Here is an 18,502-nt window from a genome sequence, read left to right as displayed (position 1 = left end):
GCTATTCTAAGTCCAGTAATGAGGATAATTTGATACGTCTCCCGTGGACTTACTTTTCGACATAGTCTGCTTTGAGGGGCATACAACTGGTCCACTCATCCTTCAGTTTTTTCATCCCATCGAAAAAATATGTTCTATCAAACTATAAAATACTCGTTGACTGCTATTATTATTTCCTCATTTGATGCAAATTTCTCCCCAGCAAGCAAAAGTTTCAACTTAGGGAAGAGAAATAAGTCACTGGAGGCTAAATCTGGTGAATAGGGTGGATGGGGAACCAATTCAAAGCCGATTTTAAGCACTTTCGACATTATTATCGCTGATATGTGGATTGGTGTACTATCCTGATTAAAGAGAACTTTTCTGCGTGCCAACCTTGGTCTCTTTTTCGGCCAACAAAAGTTTCAAACGATCCAACAATGAAGCATAACATGGTCCACTTGTAGTTCTGCCATTTTCTAAGCAGCCTGTCACGATTATTCGTTGGAAATCCCATAAAACTGTGGCCATCACTTTAACATATGACAAAATGGTCTACCTTCTTCGATGCACTTCCACCAGGCTTTGTCCATTGTTTTCACTGCCGTTTTGATTCTGGTGGGTAGTGATTGATCTAGGTTTCTTCAACAGTTACAAATCAGCGTACCGGGTTCCCGGGTTCGATTCCCGGCGGGGTCAGGGGTTTTCTCTGCCTCGTGATGACTGGGTGTTGTGTGATGTCCTTAGGTTAGTCAGGTTTAAGTAGTTCTAAGTTCTAGGGGACTGATGACCATAGATGTTAAGTCCTATAGTGCTCAGAGCCATTTGAACCATTTGAACAAATCAGCGTAAAAAGTCTTTCCGATTGTGATGAAACATCAAGAATGGTTCAAATGGCTCTGAGCCCTATGGGACTTAATGGTTCAAATGGCTCTGAGCACTATGGGACTCAACTGCTGTGGTCATAAGTCCCCTAGAACTTAGAACTACTTAAACCTAACTAACCTAAGGACATCACACAAATCCATGCCCGAGGCAGGATTCGAACCTGCAACCGTAGTATTCGAGCGGTTCCGGACTGAAGCGCCTAGAACCGCTCGGCCACAGCGGCCAGCCGATGAAAAATCGCTAGACATTGTGATGAAATGTTGTGCCAGATGCGTTTTTCGTCAACTGTGAGCAATCGCAGCATCTGCTTTACACACAGTTTCTTTACAGCCAATTCTCCGTGTATAGTAACTTGCACTAACTCATTTGAGAGGCCTAACTGTCAGGAAACTCGTGAATTTTAGTGGGCCGGTCTTACATTACCATATCACGGATTTTGTCGATGGTTTCTTTGTGGTGACCTCAATTGGACTGCCGGAGCCCAGTTCATATTCGGTGCTTTTCCGACCACGAATAAATTCATAAATCTAAAAGCAAATGGGCTTGAATGATGGTGCAGAATTCGTGTGAGCTTCACCCAGTTTTGATTTGTGTAGCAATCCAATCCTTCAAATGAAAATATTTAATAACAGCTCGAAACTCTGTTTTCTCCATTTTCAATCACAACCGACACACTAATTCGGATGGCTGTCTACAATGACCTATACGCTGCACATTGTTGAAATTCATTATACGATCGTTGGAATAATCAAACTTACCAACCATGAAGGCGCAACAAAAATGCTGCAGTTTTTCTTGGAAATTTACCAGACTTATCAAACCACCCTTGTGTATCACTACCCACACTACCCATCCTATTCCATTAGTTTGGTTCCAAGTAACTTGTTAATGTTTCCTAATCTCAGTACCTGGATAGAGAAGAAGAATTCAGCTGAATGAAGAGCTGTAAGCAAGTTTTGTACAAAGTTTGAAAAAAAAATCGTTCTAAGACATCTGTAGCATCTCGCCTTTCATAGGTACTAGTGTTCACCATCTAAAGTATGCAAGCAAGACTCTGGAGACACCTTCACAGCTTCAACACGGTCAGTTCCTGTCTCTTCTGTCGTAATTAATAAACTGGAAACTCTCTTTGCTAATCGGTTAGACAAGTACAGTTTTAGCTGATAAAAACATGTTTTCGCAAAATAATATCTTATTTTTGTTTATTTATTGATCTTATACGTAATTTACGCGTATTATCACGATACTGAGTGAAGATGTTCATTGAGAGACTTCTCTGATATAATAAAATCATCAGTGCTGGAGCACTGAACTATTTAGGGAATTTATGAAAGAATATATGTAATTCGATCGCATGTATTTATTAAACTGTAAAACATACAATTATGAAACGTGAGACACGTATTTACGCAGCTCTCAAGTTTAGATTACAGATGTTCAATATGTCCTCCACCAGTTACACGAACAATATCACATGGATACTCGAATTCGTCACACATTCGCGTAAGGAAGCATCCAGTTCTTCAACTCTCTAGTGTTTATGCATAATCATTGTACTGATGAAACGCTACAGGAAGAAATCAAAGGGCGCCAAATCCGTTAACCGTGGAGACCAGCTGAGAATTGTTAAGTCACCGGCTGTTTGGCGACCAGTTCAACGGCTCGGTGTGGTTTCATTCGATTATTCACGCACTTGGAGAGTCCAGTGCGGGGGTGCCCCATCTTGCTGAAAAGTGACGTTGTAATCGCTCAGCCTCGGGAACAACCAGTTTTGTAACATAGCAAGGTACTGCTGACCGTTAACCATGGTTCCATCAAAGAAGAATGGGTCGGAAACAGATGAGTGGGATATCGCACAAAACATGTCGACTTTTGGCGAATCTCGTACATGTTCAGTGTTCATGCGGGTTCCGTAGACCCAAAATTCGGACATTGTGTTTGTTTACTTTCCCACTATGGTGTAGAGTCTCTCCACCACGGAACACGATGCGTTGCGCGTATTATCAATGTCAACAGCATTCCGAGGCTCTTCTGAAAATGTCACAAGTTTGTTTTTGTCATCATAACGTAAAGCCTGTAACAGTTGTAACTCGCACGGCTTCACAACCAACCAACATCTCAAGGCACGATAAATCGTTGTTATAGGCAGTTGTAACACTCGACTGGCACGACGAGTAAATTTTGTAGGACTACATTGGAAAGCGGTTTAGATTCGTGCGACATTTTCGTCGGAAACGCGACGGCTGTCAGGACTCTGCTTTACTCACAGTTACTGTGTCTACAAACTGTTGCTACCATCTCCGAATGCTCCAGCCAACCGGAGAATCAGTTTGATACTTCAGCCTGAATGGTTCCTGCTGCAGAGTAGCCATACTGCAACATGCATGTGATGGTAAGCAAGCAAACAGAAGACAACCCACTTCGGGTGGCAATGAATATAAACTAGGCAATGGGTTCGATCCTCCAATAACCGATCGACAGTTTTGACAACGTGATATTGTGTGTATGTGAGGAGGGGGGTGGGGAGGAGTATAGATACACGCAACAGAACGTTAGTCATCAGTAATACATTCTCCTTTACTATTTAAGATAGTCTGCCAACGCTAAGCTAACTTTTCGATTCCGCGACCGTAGAAATCACGTGGTTTTGAGGCGAAGAACACGTCTAATCATGTTCGGGGCGCATTTTCATCCACAAAGGGAGTTCGTTGAAAGTTGTTCCATAGGGAGCCGAAAAGGTGAGGACCTAAGGGCCAGCAGGAATGGTTACCCCTCCGGTCGCTGTACCTCCAGATGCATAACATTACCTTTTGTTGATGCTTGTACGTCTTTGTATGCGGAGCTGCTGCTTTGTTTGGGCTAAACTGTTCCTTTATTTTACTTATGTTAGCATAAAGACACCATTTCTTGTCACCAGTAACGATGCAGGATAGGAATGGTGGATGTTGTACATGAGCCAATTGATGATGAGCAAGCAGAGATGCACAACACCTGCTGACGTTTGTTTAGAGCATGCTGTACCCACACTCAGTTTTATAACGTTCCTCATTGCACGCAAATGTCGCACAGTGATGGAATATTAACAGTTAATCACATCTGCCACTTCACTAGTATCGTTGTGGATTACTGCGTTTATACGGTCTTCATCAGACACTGAAGATGTTCTTGAATTCGGAGAGTCACTAATGTCAAAAAGATCTTCCTTACAACTAGGAAACCATTCCCTTGCAGTGCTCTGTCCAGTGGCAGCAAATATTTATGGCTGTCTCCGCTGCTGTAACAGCTCTATTGAACACAGAATATTGCGTCGGAAACCTTCCGATTTATACACTTGGCGCTCCATTTTGTAGCGCCCACAGCTCCACACACTAGCCTCAAATGACGAAGTGACAAAACAAACTCAAATAGCAACAGTGCCCTACAAACAAAGAATGACAATCGATAGAGAAACAGATAGCAACCGGAATACTAACACACAAAACAAAAATGTTACGAACTTGTGCACGAATTACGTATATTCTGTTTGAAACACCCTGTACAATAATCAGTTCTGTCATTTAAAATGTAACAGCGCCGACTAAGTCGAGACACAGCAAGGAACGCGGCGTAAGGAAATGGTCGAGAATTGCGAAGACCGCCCAGAGCAGATGGCGGCAGAATTGCAGAGAGCGCCCGCAGTAGTTTACGCACTGGGGGAGCGCCACGCCATCACGGGCTGCCAGAGACCTGCGGCTGCCGCGCCCTCCACGCCCACCTCCAGACGCCAGACCGGCGGCAAACTCTGCACAGTGCGCTCTCACCACTCGCCGGCTCTTCTCAGCCGCTACGTCTCCCTAGACGCAAACTTCATGTGACATCTGCCACGAGTTCCACTTTCGCTCGCTCGCAGTCAGTTAGTGTTTCTCCCTATGTTTCCAAGAAATAGTTGCACACTAGGCCATGTGATGCTCAAACGACTGTGCAGGAAAATCCCTGCCGACAATGAAGTTTCTTTTTAAGAGTGGTTCCACGGTGGGAAGCAAACAGAAGAAAAATACTTGGGTTCTTCCCGCGATGGAGCACCTGCAAAGCTGGTCTGTCTAGCAAGCATAACCCTATATGCAACCCAACTGCACAACGACTGTTTGAAATTGACGTTTCTGGCCAATTAATACCACAGAAAATCAAGGATCTGTTAGGTGATAATCATAGTAGCTTTGGCCGGCCGGAGTGGACGAGCGGTTCTAGGCGCTACAGTCTGGAACCGCGCTGCCGCTACGGTCGCAGTTTCGAATCCTGCCTCGGGCATGGATGTGTGTGATGTTAGGTTAGTTAGGTTTAAGTAGTTCTAAGTTCTAGGGGAATGATGACCTCAGAAGTTAAGCCCCATAGTGCTCAGAGCCATAGTAGCTTAGGAAAGGTAAATACACCAAAGGCAGTTCTGACGTTGAGATTCATAATGGAAGCAAGACTTACGAAAACTCAAGACGTGTTCGTAGGATTTCAGATTAATTGTGTCACGATCGGTTTCGTTCACTGAACATCTTCAACTTGCCCAGTTGTGCTAAATCCATTTCATAAATGGTCTGATTGCCTTTAACGTTACATATGGCAACCCGATCGTTTCTGTCATTACTTCAGCGCAACTCGGCACCATGAAGTTCAACGAACAAAACCGGTCTTAAAACAATAAATGTGTAGTAATATAGCTGAGGTTGTTTTCATTAATTATTCATAAGATAAAGGAAAGCGTCCCATCCTGTTGTGGTGTTCAGCCGAGTACACTAGAATACATCATATTCGAGTGTACCATTATGTAGGAGTCCTACGAAATATATCAATACAAGGGTACATAAAACAAGTGTCAGGAAGTTTAGGGACTTACTCTTACCAAAACATTACAAAACGTTCATATAGACATGGGTAGAAAACGCCTTTGTTATGCAGGTATCAAAACAATTACCTATAGTAATTCCTGGGAGTGTAATTTACCTTGAATGTGAATTTTTACTCATTTTCTTTGTTCTTTATGATTCTCGTTTGTTCTGTTTTAGAGTAACTTTCATCACTACGATTTATTTAGTGCCTAAAATAACAGATATGGACTATACACTGATCAGCCAGAACTTATGACCTCCGACCTACTATGACCTGTCCAGGCGACAAAAGCGTCACCTGCGAGGAATGACTGCTACTCGGACACACGCACGGTGCATGTAGTATCAGTGAGCGTGCTGTCCGTGTGTAGAATGGGGAAGGCGCGCGATCTATCCGAGTTTGACCGAGGGAGGATTGTGTTAGCCTCGAGCCATGGAAACAGAGTTTTGGGAACAACACGACTTGGTAGGTATTCGAGGAGTGCTATGATGAGTGTCTTCAGTGCGTGGCGAAACCAAAGTGAAACCACGTTTAGACGCCATGGGGTTGGTCGGCTACCCAACATTACAGATGCCGGATGTCGTAGGCTGGGCAGAGTGGTGGTGGTGGTTGTTAGGATGTTTAAGGGGGACTAAACAGCGAAGGTCATCAGTCCCCCATTCCAAAAACAGGCGAGACAGTAAGGCGCAGAGCAGATAAAACCCCAAGGAGAAGGATACTCCCCCCCAGGCCCTAAAAGAACACAAATGCGGTAACGAATATGACAGACACGAAGAGGACAGATGAACACCAGACAAAAAAAACAGAAGAAAAGAAGATGGCCGGAGACTGGTTGACTGACCACGACAACAAAAAAGGGAAAGAGTCAACCAACCGACAACACACTAAAATCTGCAACCAAATATGAGGGACTCGAGGACAAGAGACACACAAAGGGAAAGGTGCAGGACCACTCTAAAGGGAACCATAAAAAGGACTAGCACGGATAAAATGTAAAACACTGTCAGCCATGGAGGCATCGTCGCATAAAATCAAAGGCAAGGTGCCTGGGAGATTAAAAGACTGCCGAAGGGGGTGCAGTCGGGGACATTCCAATAAAACATGGGCGACTGTCAGCCGGGACCCACACCGACACAGGGGGGGATCCTCCTGACGCAAAAGATGGCCGTGCGTCAGGTATGTATGGCCGATGCGGAGCTGACACAGGATAACAGAGTCCCTGCGAGAAGACCGCAGGGAGGAGCGCCACACATCAGTCGTCTCCTTGACAGCCCGCAGTTTATTAGGCATTGTCAAGCCTCGCCACTCAGCAGACCACATCCCAAGCACCTTACGGCACAACACCAGCTGCTGATCGGGAGCCGTGAGGCCGATCTCCAAAGCTGGGGCGTTGAGCGCCCCTTTGGCCAGCCTGTCAACACGTTCGTTCCCCGGGATGCCAACATGACCTGGCGTCCAAACCAAGGCCACCGAACGTCCAGAACGGGCAATGGCGGAAACAGACTCCTGAATAGAGGACACCAGAGGAGAAGAGGGATAGCAGCGGTCGATGGCCTGAAGGCTGTTCAGGGAGTCACTGCAGAGGACGATGGACCTACCTGAGCAGAAACGCATATGCTCAAGAGCGCGCAATATGGCCACCAGCTCTGCAGTAAAAATACTGCAGCCAGCCGGCAAGGAGCGCTGCTCAACATGGGCAGCGTGAGCAAAAGCGTAGGCAGTGCGACCATCAACCAGGGAACCATCCGTGTAGACAGGCTCACAGTCCGAAAATGAGGAGAGGAGCGCAAGAAAACGGCGTCGGTGGGCCACAGGCGGAACCGAGTCCTTGGGTCCCTGTGCCAAGTCCAGACGGACGGACGGCTGGGACAAACACCAGGGAGGCGTAGGTGCACGGACCCGGAAGGGAGGTAGAAGAGGGAATGACCCCAGTTCCGACAGCAGGGACCGGACGCGGACAGCTATGGAAAGCCCAGACCTAGGTCGCCGTTCGGGCAGATGAAGGACCATGGCAGGGAAAAGCAGGCGACGATTGGGATGACCTAGCGAGCCATTCACGTGGACAGCATAGTCGGCGAGCAGACGATGGCGGCGAATCCGCAGCGGGGGAACCCCGGCCTCCACCAGTAGACTATCCACGGGGCTAGTGCAAAAAGCGCCAGTGGCAAGCCGAACCCCACAGTGGTGTATGGGGTCTAACAACTTCAACACTGAGGGTGACGCAGACCCATAGGCCAGGCTCCCATAATCAAGCCGGGACTGCACAAGGGCTCTGTACAATCGCAGCAGTGTGCAGCGATCTGCACCCCAAGACGTGTGGCTAAGGCAGCAGAGGGCGTTGAGGTGCCGCCAGCATTTTTGCTTCAGCTGAGTAACATGAGGAACCCATGTGAGCCGGGCATCAAACACGAGTCCCAAAAAGCGGCAAGTGTCCACCACATCAAGCAGGTGGCCGTCGAGGTAAAGTTCAGGATGAGGGTGGACCGTCCGATGCCTGCAGAAGTGCATAACTCGAGTCTTGGCTGCAGAGAACTGAAAACCATGAGTCAGAGCCCATGATGCTGCCTTGCGAACGGCGACTTGCAGCCTGCGTTTGGCGACTCCCGTAGTCGTGGAGCTAAATGAGATGCAGAAGTCGTCAGCATACAAAGAAGGAGACACCGACACCCCACTGCTGCAGCCAGACCATTAATGGCCACTAGAAATAAGGAGATGCTCAACACCGAGCCCTGCGGGACCCCATTTTCCTGTATATAAGAGGAACTAGAGGTGGCACCGACTTGCACCCGGAAAGAGCGGCGCAATAAAGAACTTTGAAGAAAAGCCGGGAGCCGACCACGAAGACCCCACTCATGCAACGTGGCGAGGATGTGATGCCTCCTTGTGGTGTCATACGCCTTCCGCAGATCGAAAAATACAGCAACGAGACGCTGACGTTGGGCAAAGGCCGTACGAATAGCTGATTCCAGCCGCACCAAACTGTCCGTGGCAGACCGGCCCCGACGGAAGCCACCCTGGGATGGAGCGAGGAGACCGCGCGACTCAAGGACCCAACACAAACGCTGCCCCACCGTACGTTCGAGCAATTTGCACAAAACGTTGGTGAGGGTAATGGGACGATAGCTGTCCACCGCCAGTGGGTCCGCACCGGGCTTCAAGATGGGGACAATAAGACCCTCCTGCCATTGCGACGGGAACATGCCCTCGCGCCAGATGCGGTTAAAGATGGTGAGGATGTGTCTTTGGCAGTCCCTGGAGAGATGCTTCAGCATCTGCGCGTGGATGCAGTCTGGGCCTGGTGCTGTATCAGGGGAATCGGCGAGGGCAGCGAGGATTTCCCTCTCGCTGAAAGGAGCATTGTATTTTTCAGAATGACGCGTGTGGAATGAGAACGGCGTCCGCTCGGCTCGCTCCTTTAGAGAGCGAAAGGCAGGGGGATAGGATGCAGTCGCAGAGCTCTGAGCAAAGTGCGCGGCAAGCCGTTCAGCAATGGCGGCAGCGTCCGTGCAGACAGCGCCGTCCAAGGAGAGCCCAGGGACACCCATAGGGGTCTGGTATCCGTAAATCCGCCGGATCCAGGACCACACGAGCGACGGGGAGACATGGGAGCCCAAGGATGAGACATACCTCTCCCAGCACTCCTGCTTACGCCGTGCAATAAGACGACGGGCGAAGGCACGGAGCCTCTTAAAGGTGATGAGGGTCTCAAGAGACGGGTGCCGCCTATGCCGCTGGAGAGCCCGCCGACGGTCTCGAATAGCCTCAGCAATCTCCGGCGACCACCAGGGTACAGCCCTCCTCCGAGGGTGGCCAGAAGAACGGGGGATGGCAGCCTCGGCCGCTGAAATGATGGACGTGGTTAAAACACGGACCACCTCGTCAATGTCACCCTGTGGGGGAGACTCAATGGTTGCAGCGGAAGTAAAAGCTGGCCAGTCAGCCCTGTGGAGAGCCCAGCGGTGCAAGCGCCCAGAAGAATGACACTGGGGCAGTGAGGTCAGGATGCACTCTCCAGTGGAGGGATGGGACAAGTCCAGGGCTGCAAATAGAGAGATCGATGGCCGAGAACGAGCCATGGGCCACACTGAAATGCGTGGGAGCACCGGTGTTCAAGAGGGTAAGGTCGAGCTGAGCCAACACATGCTCCACGGCCCGACAGCGATCATCGGAGACAGTCCCACCCCATAGAGGGTTGTGGGCATTGAAATCACTTAGCAGCAAAAAAGGTGGCGGCAGTTGGGCTATCAGAGCAGCCAGGATATGCTGCGCGACAGCACCATCAGGTGGAAGGTAAATACTGCAGACGGTAATAGCCTGTGGCGTCCACACCCGAACAGCGACAGCCTCTAAAGCTGTTTGTAGAGGTACAAACTCGCTGTGAAGAGAGTTAAGGATATATATGCAGACGCCACCAGACACCCTTTCATAAGCTGCCCGGTTCTTAAAATAAGCCCGATAGCCACAGAGGGTGGGGGTTCGCATTGCTGGAAACCAAGTTTCCTGCAGAGCAATGCAAAGGAAAGGATGACGGCCGATAAGTTGGCGGAGCTCAGCTAGATGGTGGAAGAAACCGCTGCAGTTCCACTGGAGGATGGTATTAGCCATGGATGGGAAAGGCGTGAAGGGATTGGGGAGGCAGATTACGCTTCCGGGGCCCCTGCTGCTACTGAGTCACCACCTGGACAACAGCTATCTATGGCATCCGAGGGACTGGCGAGATCCATGTCCTCAGCGGACGCCAGAATCTCCACCTCATCCTCAGACACAGAGCTTGTAGGAAGCGGTGGAATGGGTGCCACCGCAATGTCGGTAGCCTTGGGGAGTTTCTTCTTCTTCTGCTTCTCGCGCTGCGCCTTGGGTGGTTCAGGCTGGGAGGGCGTCACTGGGTCAGTCTCAGGGACAGATGATGACCGTGTGTCCTGACGACCAGGGACTGGCGGTTGTTTGAGCCACTTGCGGCTGTCGGCTTTGGAACCGGTCGGAACGTGCGAAGGGAGGTCCCCAAGGGACCCCTTCCTTACGAGAGTAGCCGAAGAAGTCTTACGCTTCTCCGGCTGGAAAGGGGGGACTGACGTCCCCGATGGTTGGGGGGGGGGGTGTTGCTCCTGAAGTAGATGGAGCAGGAGCAACAGGAGGTTTAGTGCCGCCCACCATCAAGAGGGCAGGTGTGGGACTTCGACTCTGAGAGCTGGCTGGAGCGGATGGAATTGTAGAAGGAGTGACAGTTGCGGCATAAGAAGCTGTCATGCGCACTGGATGAAGCCGATCATATTTCCGCTTCGCCTCAGTGTACGTCAGGCGGTCGAGAGCCTTTATTTCCATGATCTTCCGCTCCTTCTGCAGAATCGGACAGTCTGGCGAGCAAGGCGGATGGTGCGCACCACAGTTCACACAGATTGGAGGCGGCGCACAGGGATGATCAGGATGGGAAGGTCGACCGCAATCGCCACAGACGAGGTCGGAAGCACAGCGTGAAGACATGTGGCCGAACTTCCAACACTTGAAGCACCGCATCGGGGGAGGGATATACGGCTTGACATCACAACGGTACACCATCACCTTGACCTTCTCAGGTAACGTGTCACCCTCGAAGGCCAAGATGAAGGCACCGGTGGCAACTTGACGATCCCTTGGACCCCGGTGGATGCGCCGGACGAAATGGACACCTCGGTGCTCCAAGTTGGCGCGCAGCTCGTCATCGGACTGTAAAAGGAGATCGCGGTGAAAAATAATTCCCTGGACCATATTTAAGCTGTTATGTGGGGTGATAGTAACAGAAACATCCCCCAACGTCGTACAAGCCAGCAAGGCTCGTGACTGGGCAGAGGATGCCGTTTTTATCAACACCGATCCAGACCGCATCTTGGACAAGCCCTCCACCTCCCCGAACTTGTCCTCTAAATGTTCGACAAAGAACTGAGGCTTCACAGACACAAACGAGTCCCCGTCAGCTCTGGTACAGACGAGATACCGGGGCGAGTATCTTTCACTCTCATTCACAGCCTTTCGTTCCTCCCATGGTGTGGCCAGGGAGGGGAACGATTTGGGGTCATACACATTAGCCTTAAAGTGAGCTTTGGAACGCTTAGAGACTGCTGACGGCTGGCCGCCAGCGAGAGATGATGTACCACGCTTCATTGCGGGTCATCCGCCCTGATGCCACCTACTCCGACCAAGGGCCCTCCCCACGGGCGCCACCCAGCCACAGCAATAGCCACTTGGCAGGATGGCCATTGCCGGGAGTCCTGATGCCTCAGGGAGAAGGGCATCTACTCCTTGGCATACGTGGGGAGTGAACGGCGCAGGCATTAGTAGAGCGATCCCTGTGTTGTCAGGGGGCTACAACCAAGGGGGTACATGGCGGCCCCACCACAACGGACTGGCTACCGTGCTGGATGTTAGGTGACATGTGGTCCATGGGCGTCGTCAGTGCAGAAAATGGCCCTGCACAGTGCTTGGCAGAAAGTGCACGCAGGAGCGCATCCATGCCCAAGCGATGGAGAGCGGGCAAGACTGCAATGCAACGACGAATAAGATGGCGAAAGTTCTCAACACAACACGGACACAATGCACCAAGTAAGGCGCCCTTCCCCAATCGGCTCGCTCTTCGGAAAAATTTTGAGGTATGGAGGTCAAACCCGACAGGGGACCATCACATAAGGCCGAAACGTTTGAGACTCCTTTTAGTCGCCTCTTACGACAGGCAGGAATACCGCGGGCCTATTCTAACCCCCGAACCCGCAGGGGGTGGGCAGAGTGGTAACACAGGACAAGTGGCGAACTTTGGTGGAACTAACAACAGACTTTAATGCTGGGCAGAGTACAAGTGCGTCTGAACACATACAGTGCTCCGAACACTCCCAACGATGGGCATCCGCAGCCAACGACCCATGCATGTGCCAAGGATCTTTTAGTTGATAATCATAGTAGCTTAGGAAAGGTAAGTAAACCAGAGGCAGTTCTGACATTGAGCTTCATAATCGGCTACTACGACTGATACGGACACTTCATCATCGGCAATAAACGTTGGCGCAGTGGCAGATCGTTGCATGGTCTGATTAATCCCAATACCTTCTTCATCTTGTCGATGGAAGGGTGCGAATCCGTTGTCTTCCAGCGGTACAGCTCCTTGACGCCTATATTGCGGGAAGGAGACAAGCCGTCGGCGTCTCCATATTCCTCAGGGGAACATTTACGTGGGCATCAGCCGGTGGAGCTCATGCAAGGTATTATGGCGGCCAAGGGATCTCGTACACTGGTTGCAGACCGCTTAAACCCCTTCATGACGATCATGTTTCACCACGGCAATAGCATTTTTCAACAAGTGTGGTGGAGGACGTGGCATCAGAGCTTATAGCCCCCCTCCCCGGAATTAAAGTGAATCACGTGACTATTGTGTGCAGATGTGGTGCCAACTCCCTCCAAAGACCTACCAAGGCCTCACTGCTTCCATGCCACGACGCGTCGCCACTGTTTTACGTGCCAATGGTGGACGTACCGGCAGATCAGCGTATGTACAACAGAGCAAATGGGAATGCTGATACAGCATTTCCACTCTATGCTGAAAGTTACCCTGGAAGGCAAGTAAGGTACATCGTGCATGAATGTTTGTGTGATTCTACGTGCGCTTGCGAAGCAGCCTCACTTGACAAGATGGTTGTAGATGGTGCATGAACACGATAAGTCTCAGGCTGATACTGATCTTCGGCCTGACATGGCTGCTTGTCCTGTTCCAGAGGTTGCCCCTCAGTCTGCAAGATCCGGGCAGTCGCAGAGGGTGGGCTTACTGGTAGTTGGGAGCTCCAACGTCAGGCGCGTAATGGGGCCCCTTAGGGAAATGGCAGCAAGAGAGGGGAAGAAAACCAATGTGCACTCCGTGTGCATACCGGGGGGAGTCATTCCAGATGTGGAAAGGGTCCTTCCGGATGCCATGAAGGGTACAGGGTGCACCCATCTGCAGGTGGTCGCTCATGTCGGCACCAATGATGTGTGTCGCTATGGATCCGAGGAAATCCTCTCTGGCTTCCGGCGGCTATCTGATTTGGTGAAGACTGCCAGTCTCGCTAGCGGGATGAAAGCAGAGCTCACCATCTGCAGCATCGTCGACAGGACTGACTGCGGACCTTTGGTACAGAGCCGAGTGGAGGGTCTGAATCAGAGGCTGAGACGGTTCTGAGACCGTGTGGGCTGCAGATTCCTCGACTTGCGCCATAGGGTGGTGGGGTTTCGGGTTCCGCTGGATAGGTCAGGAGTCCACTACACGCAACAAGCGGCTACACGGGTAGCAGGGGTTGTGTGGCGTGGGCTGGGCGGTTTTTTAGGTTAGATGGCCTTGGGCAAGTACAGAAAGGGCAACAGCCTCAACGGGTGCGAGGCAAAGTCAGGACATGTGGGGACCAAGCAGCAATCGGTATTGTAATTGTCAACTGTCGAAGCTGCGTTGGTAAAGTACCGGCACTTCAAGCGCTGATAGAAAGCACCGAAGCTGAAATCGTTATAGGTACAGAAAGCTGGCTTAAGCCAGAGATAAATTCTGCCGAAATTTTTACAAAGGTACAGACGGTGTTTAGAAAGGATAGATTGCATGCAACCGGTGGTGGAGTGTTCGTCGCTGTTAGTAGTAGTTTATCCTGTAGTGAAGTAGAAGTGGATAGTTCCTGTGAATTATTATGGGTGGAGGTTACACTAAACAACCGAACTAGGTTAATAATTGGCTCCTTTTACCGACCTCCCGACTCAGCAGCATTAGTGGCACAACAACTGAGAGAAAATTTGGAATACATTTCACATAAATTTTCTCAGCATGTTATAGTCTTAGGTGGAGATTTCAATTTACCAGATATAGACTGGGACACTCAGATGTTTAGGACGGGTGGTAGGGACAGAGCATCGAGTGACATTATACTGAGTGCACTATCCGAAAATTACCTCGAGCAATTAAACAGAGAACCGACTCGTGGAGATAACATCTTGGACCTACTGATAACAAACAGACCCGAACCTTTCGACTCTGTATGTACAGAACAGGGAATCAGTGATCATAAGGCCGTTGCAGCATCCCTGAATATGGAAGTTAATAGGAATATAAAAAAAAGGGAGGAAGGTTTATCTGTTTAGCAAGAGTAATAGAAGGCAGATTTCAGACTACCTAACAGATCAAAACGAAAATTTCTGTTCCGACACTGACAATGTTGAGTGTTTATGGCAAAAGTTCAAGGCAATCGTAAAATGCGTTTTAGACAGGTACGTGCCGAGTAAAACTGTGAGGGACGGGAAAAACCCACCGTGGTACAACAACAAAGTTAGGAAACTACTGCGAAAGCAAAGAGAGCTCCACTCCAAGTTTAAACGCAGCCAAAACCTCTCAGACAAACAGAAGCTAAACGATGTCAAAGTTAGCGTAAGGAGGGCTATGCGTGAAGCGTTCATTGAATTCGAAAGTAAAATTCTATGTACCGACTTGACAGAAAATCCTAGGAAGTTCTGGTCTTACGTTAAATCAGTAAGTGGCTCGAAACAGCATATCCAGACACTACGGGATGATGATGGCATTGAAACAGAGGATGACACGCGTAAAGCTGAAATACTAAACACCTTTTTCCAAAGCTGTTTCACAGAGGAAGACCGCACTGCAGTTCCTTCTCTAAATCCTCGCACAAATGGAAAAATGGCTGACATCGAAATAAGTGTCCAAGGAATAGAAAAGCAACTGGAATCACTCAATAGAGGAAAGTCCACTGGACCTGACGGGATACCAATTCGATTCTACACAGACTACGCGAAAGAACTTGCCCCCCTTCTAACAGCCGTGTACCGCAAGTCTCTAGAGGAACGGAGGGTTCCAAATGATTGGAAAAGAGCACAGATAGTCCCAGTCTTCAAGAAGGGTCGTCGAGCAGATGCGCAAAACTATAGACCTATATCTCTTACGTCGATCTCTTGTAGAATTTTAGAACATGTTTTTTGCTCGCGTATCATGTCATTTCTGGAAACCCAGAATCTACTATGTAGGAATCAACATGGATTCCGGAAACAGCGATCGTGTGAGACCCAACTCGCCTTATTTGTTCATGAGACCCAGAAAATATTAGATACAGGCTCCCAGGTAGATGCTATTTTTCTTGACTTCCGGAAGGCGTTCGATACAGTTCCGCACTGTCGCCTGATAAACAAAGTAAGAGCCTACGGAATATCAGACCAGCTGTGTGGCTGGATTGAAGAGTTTTTAGCAAACAGAACACAGCATGTTGTTATCAATGGAGAGACGTCTACAGACGTTAAAGGAACCTCTGGCGTGCCACAGGGGAGTGTTATGGGACCATTGCTTTTCACAATATATATAAATGACTTAGTAGATAGTGTCGGAAGTTCCATGCGGCTTTTCGCGGATGATGCTGTAGTATACAGAGAAGTTGCTGCATTAGAAAATTGTAGCGAAATACAGGAAGATCTGCAGCGGATAGGCACTTGGTGCAGGGAGTGGCAACTGACCCTTAACATAGACAAATGTAATGTATTGCGAATACATAGAAAGAAGGATCCTTTATTGTATGACTATATGATAGCGGAACAAACACTGGTAGCAGTTACTTCTGTAAAATATCTGGGAGTATGCGTACGGAACGATTTGAAGTGGAATGATCATATAAAATTAATTGTTGGTAAGGCGGGTACCAGGTTGAGATTCATTGGGAGAGTGCTTAGAAAATGTAGTCCATCAACAAAGGAGGTGGCTTACAAAACCTATACTTGAGTATTGCTCATCAGTGTGGGATCCGTACCAGGTCGGGTTGACGGAGGAGATAGAAAAGATCCAAAGAAGAGCGGCGCGTTTCGTCACCGGGTTATTTGGTAACCGTGATAGCGTTACGGAGATGTTTAATAAACTCAAGTGGCAGACTCTGCAAGAGAGGCGCTCTGCATCGAGGTGTAGCTTGCTCGCCAGGTTTCGAGAGGGTGCGTTTCTGGATGAGGTATCGAATATATTGCTTCCCCCTACTTATACCTCCCGAGGAGATCACGAATGTAAAATTAGAGAGATTAGAGCGCGCACGGAGGCTTTCAGACAGTCGTTCTTCCCGCGAACCATACGCGACTGGAACAGGAAAGGGAGGTAATGACAGTGGCACGTAAAGTGCCCTCCGCCACACACCGTTGGGTGGCTTGCGGAGTATCAATGTAGATGTAGATGTAGATGTAAGTATGAACGCCTGAGTTTCAAGAATGTGTTCCTCATGGTTGCAACTCCATCAACTAAGACAGGGAGAACTGCGAGGGCTTTTCACATGATTGGATCGTCAATTATCGTAACAGTCACATCTGGGATTATGATAACCATGAAGTGCGACAAGACAGACAACAGAGATTTATCCTCAACGTGTACGCTGTTTCGCTGTCATCTCACTGGCCCTTAGTTCTTCCCACCATGCCTTACTGGGCAGATTTATCTCCAGTGTGTAAGATATAGTTGCTTCATTTACTTTATGATGTACCTCTAGAAATCATCCAACGAATGTGGTTTATGGCCTATCTCACTAACCAGTTTCTGACCAGGTGGACTGGTTGAGTGGGATCCATTGCGTGCTACGTCAAACAGCCAGATTTTGATCCAATGCAGTTTTCCTTTTGTGCACATTAAAAATCAATGGTGTATTCAACTACCACACGCAGAGTTGATGTTCTTAGGGAGTGTATACAAAATCGATTTGGTCTAATACGGAACACCCCAGGAGTTTTCCGTAATGTCAGCAAACTATGGAACGCAGACTCAGAGGATGCACGGAAGCAGAAAGTGATCATTTCAAGCAATTTTTATAAATGCTAAAATCTTTGGTAAATGTATGATTTTTGTGCCATGAATAATAAATCCTTTCATACCACACCAACAAAAGATTTCAGACATTTTGAACTTTTTGTTAGATTTGGTGTCAAGAATAAATCCCTAGAGTTTCTGAAACATGTTCCTATACACGAAGTTTTTGTAGGAGTATCTTTAACTTCGTTTGTTCAGTTGGGTTAGTGACATCTCTGATTTAGAACAAAATCACTAGCGTCAGTATCGATAGTGATGTCACTGACAGCGCCTCTGCCGTGAGCTTTGGACAATGAGCCTCACTCGTCCGGGGCCTAACGCTACATTCGAAATATATTACTTGAACGCAAAATGAGATGCCGCGGACATAGATGGACTTATACAATTTAGTAGCATCCTTGTTCTATCAGGCAGTTCGATGGCAGTCCCAATACGTACTTTTCTATCAGTGGCCATAGGTACCCGTTGTGATCAGTACTCTTACCAAGTGAGAATAAAAAGGATTGTAAATTAAGAATGCCACATTTTCTGGTTCAGAAGAACTGCTATGACCTTCATTTCCCACCTCTGACGACGCCTTGTTTTATTTTGAGCTTAATTAATTCGCACATTTCGCAAATACTTTAAGAGTATCACCACTTAAGATACGAGGATATGCCGGAAAGTAATGCCTTCGAGTGTCTTATGGGAAAACTCTAAAGGCTTTTTGAGTAAAACAAACATTATTAACATTCTGCATCTTTATTCTTCATGTGTACACATTTATTCCTCAGCATAGTCAACCTGGCGACTAACATATTTCTCCCAACGAGAGACCAGTTCGTCGATACTGTCACTATAGCATGTTTGGCTTTGTTGATGGAGCCGCAACCTCACCCCTGCTTGCACCGCTTCATCACCGTCAAAGTGAAGCCCTCGAAGGCGTTCTTCAAGGCCAAGCCGGGACTGTATGAGGGATGATCGGTG

This window comes from Schistocerca americana, chromosome 2, assembly GCF_021461395.2.
Source record: "Schistocerca americana isolate TAMUIC-IGC-003095 chromosome 2, iqSchAmer2.1, whole genome shotgun sequence".
Classification (NCBI taxonomy): Eukaryota; Metazoa; Arthropoda; class Insecta; order Orthoptera; family Acrididae; genus Schistocerca; species Schistocerca americana.
This window is presented reverse-complemented; position numbering follows the sequence as displayed.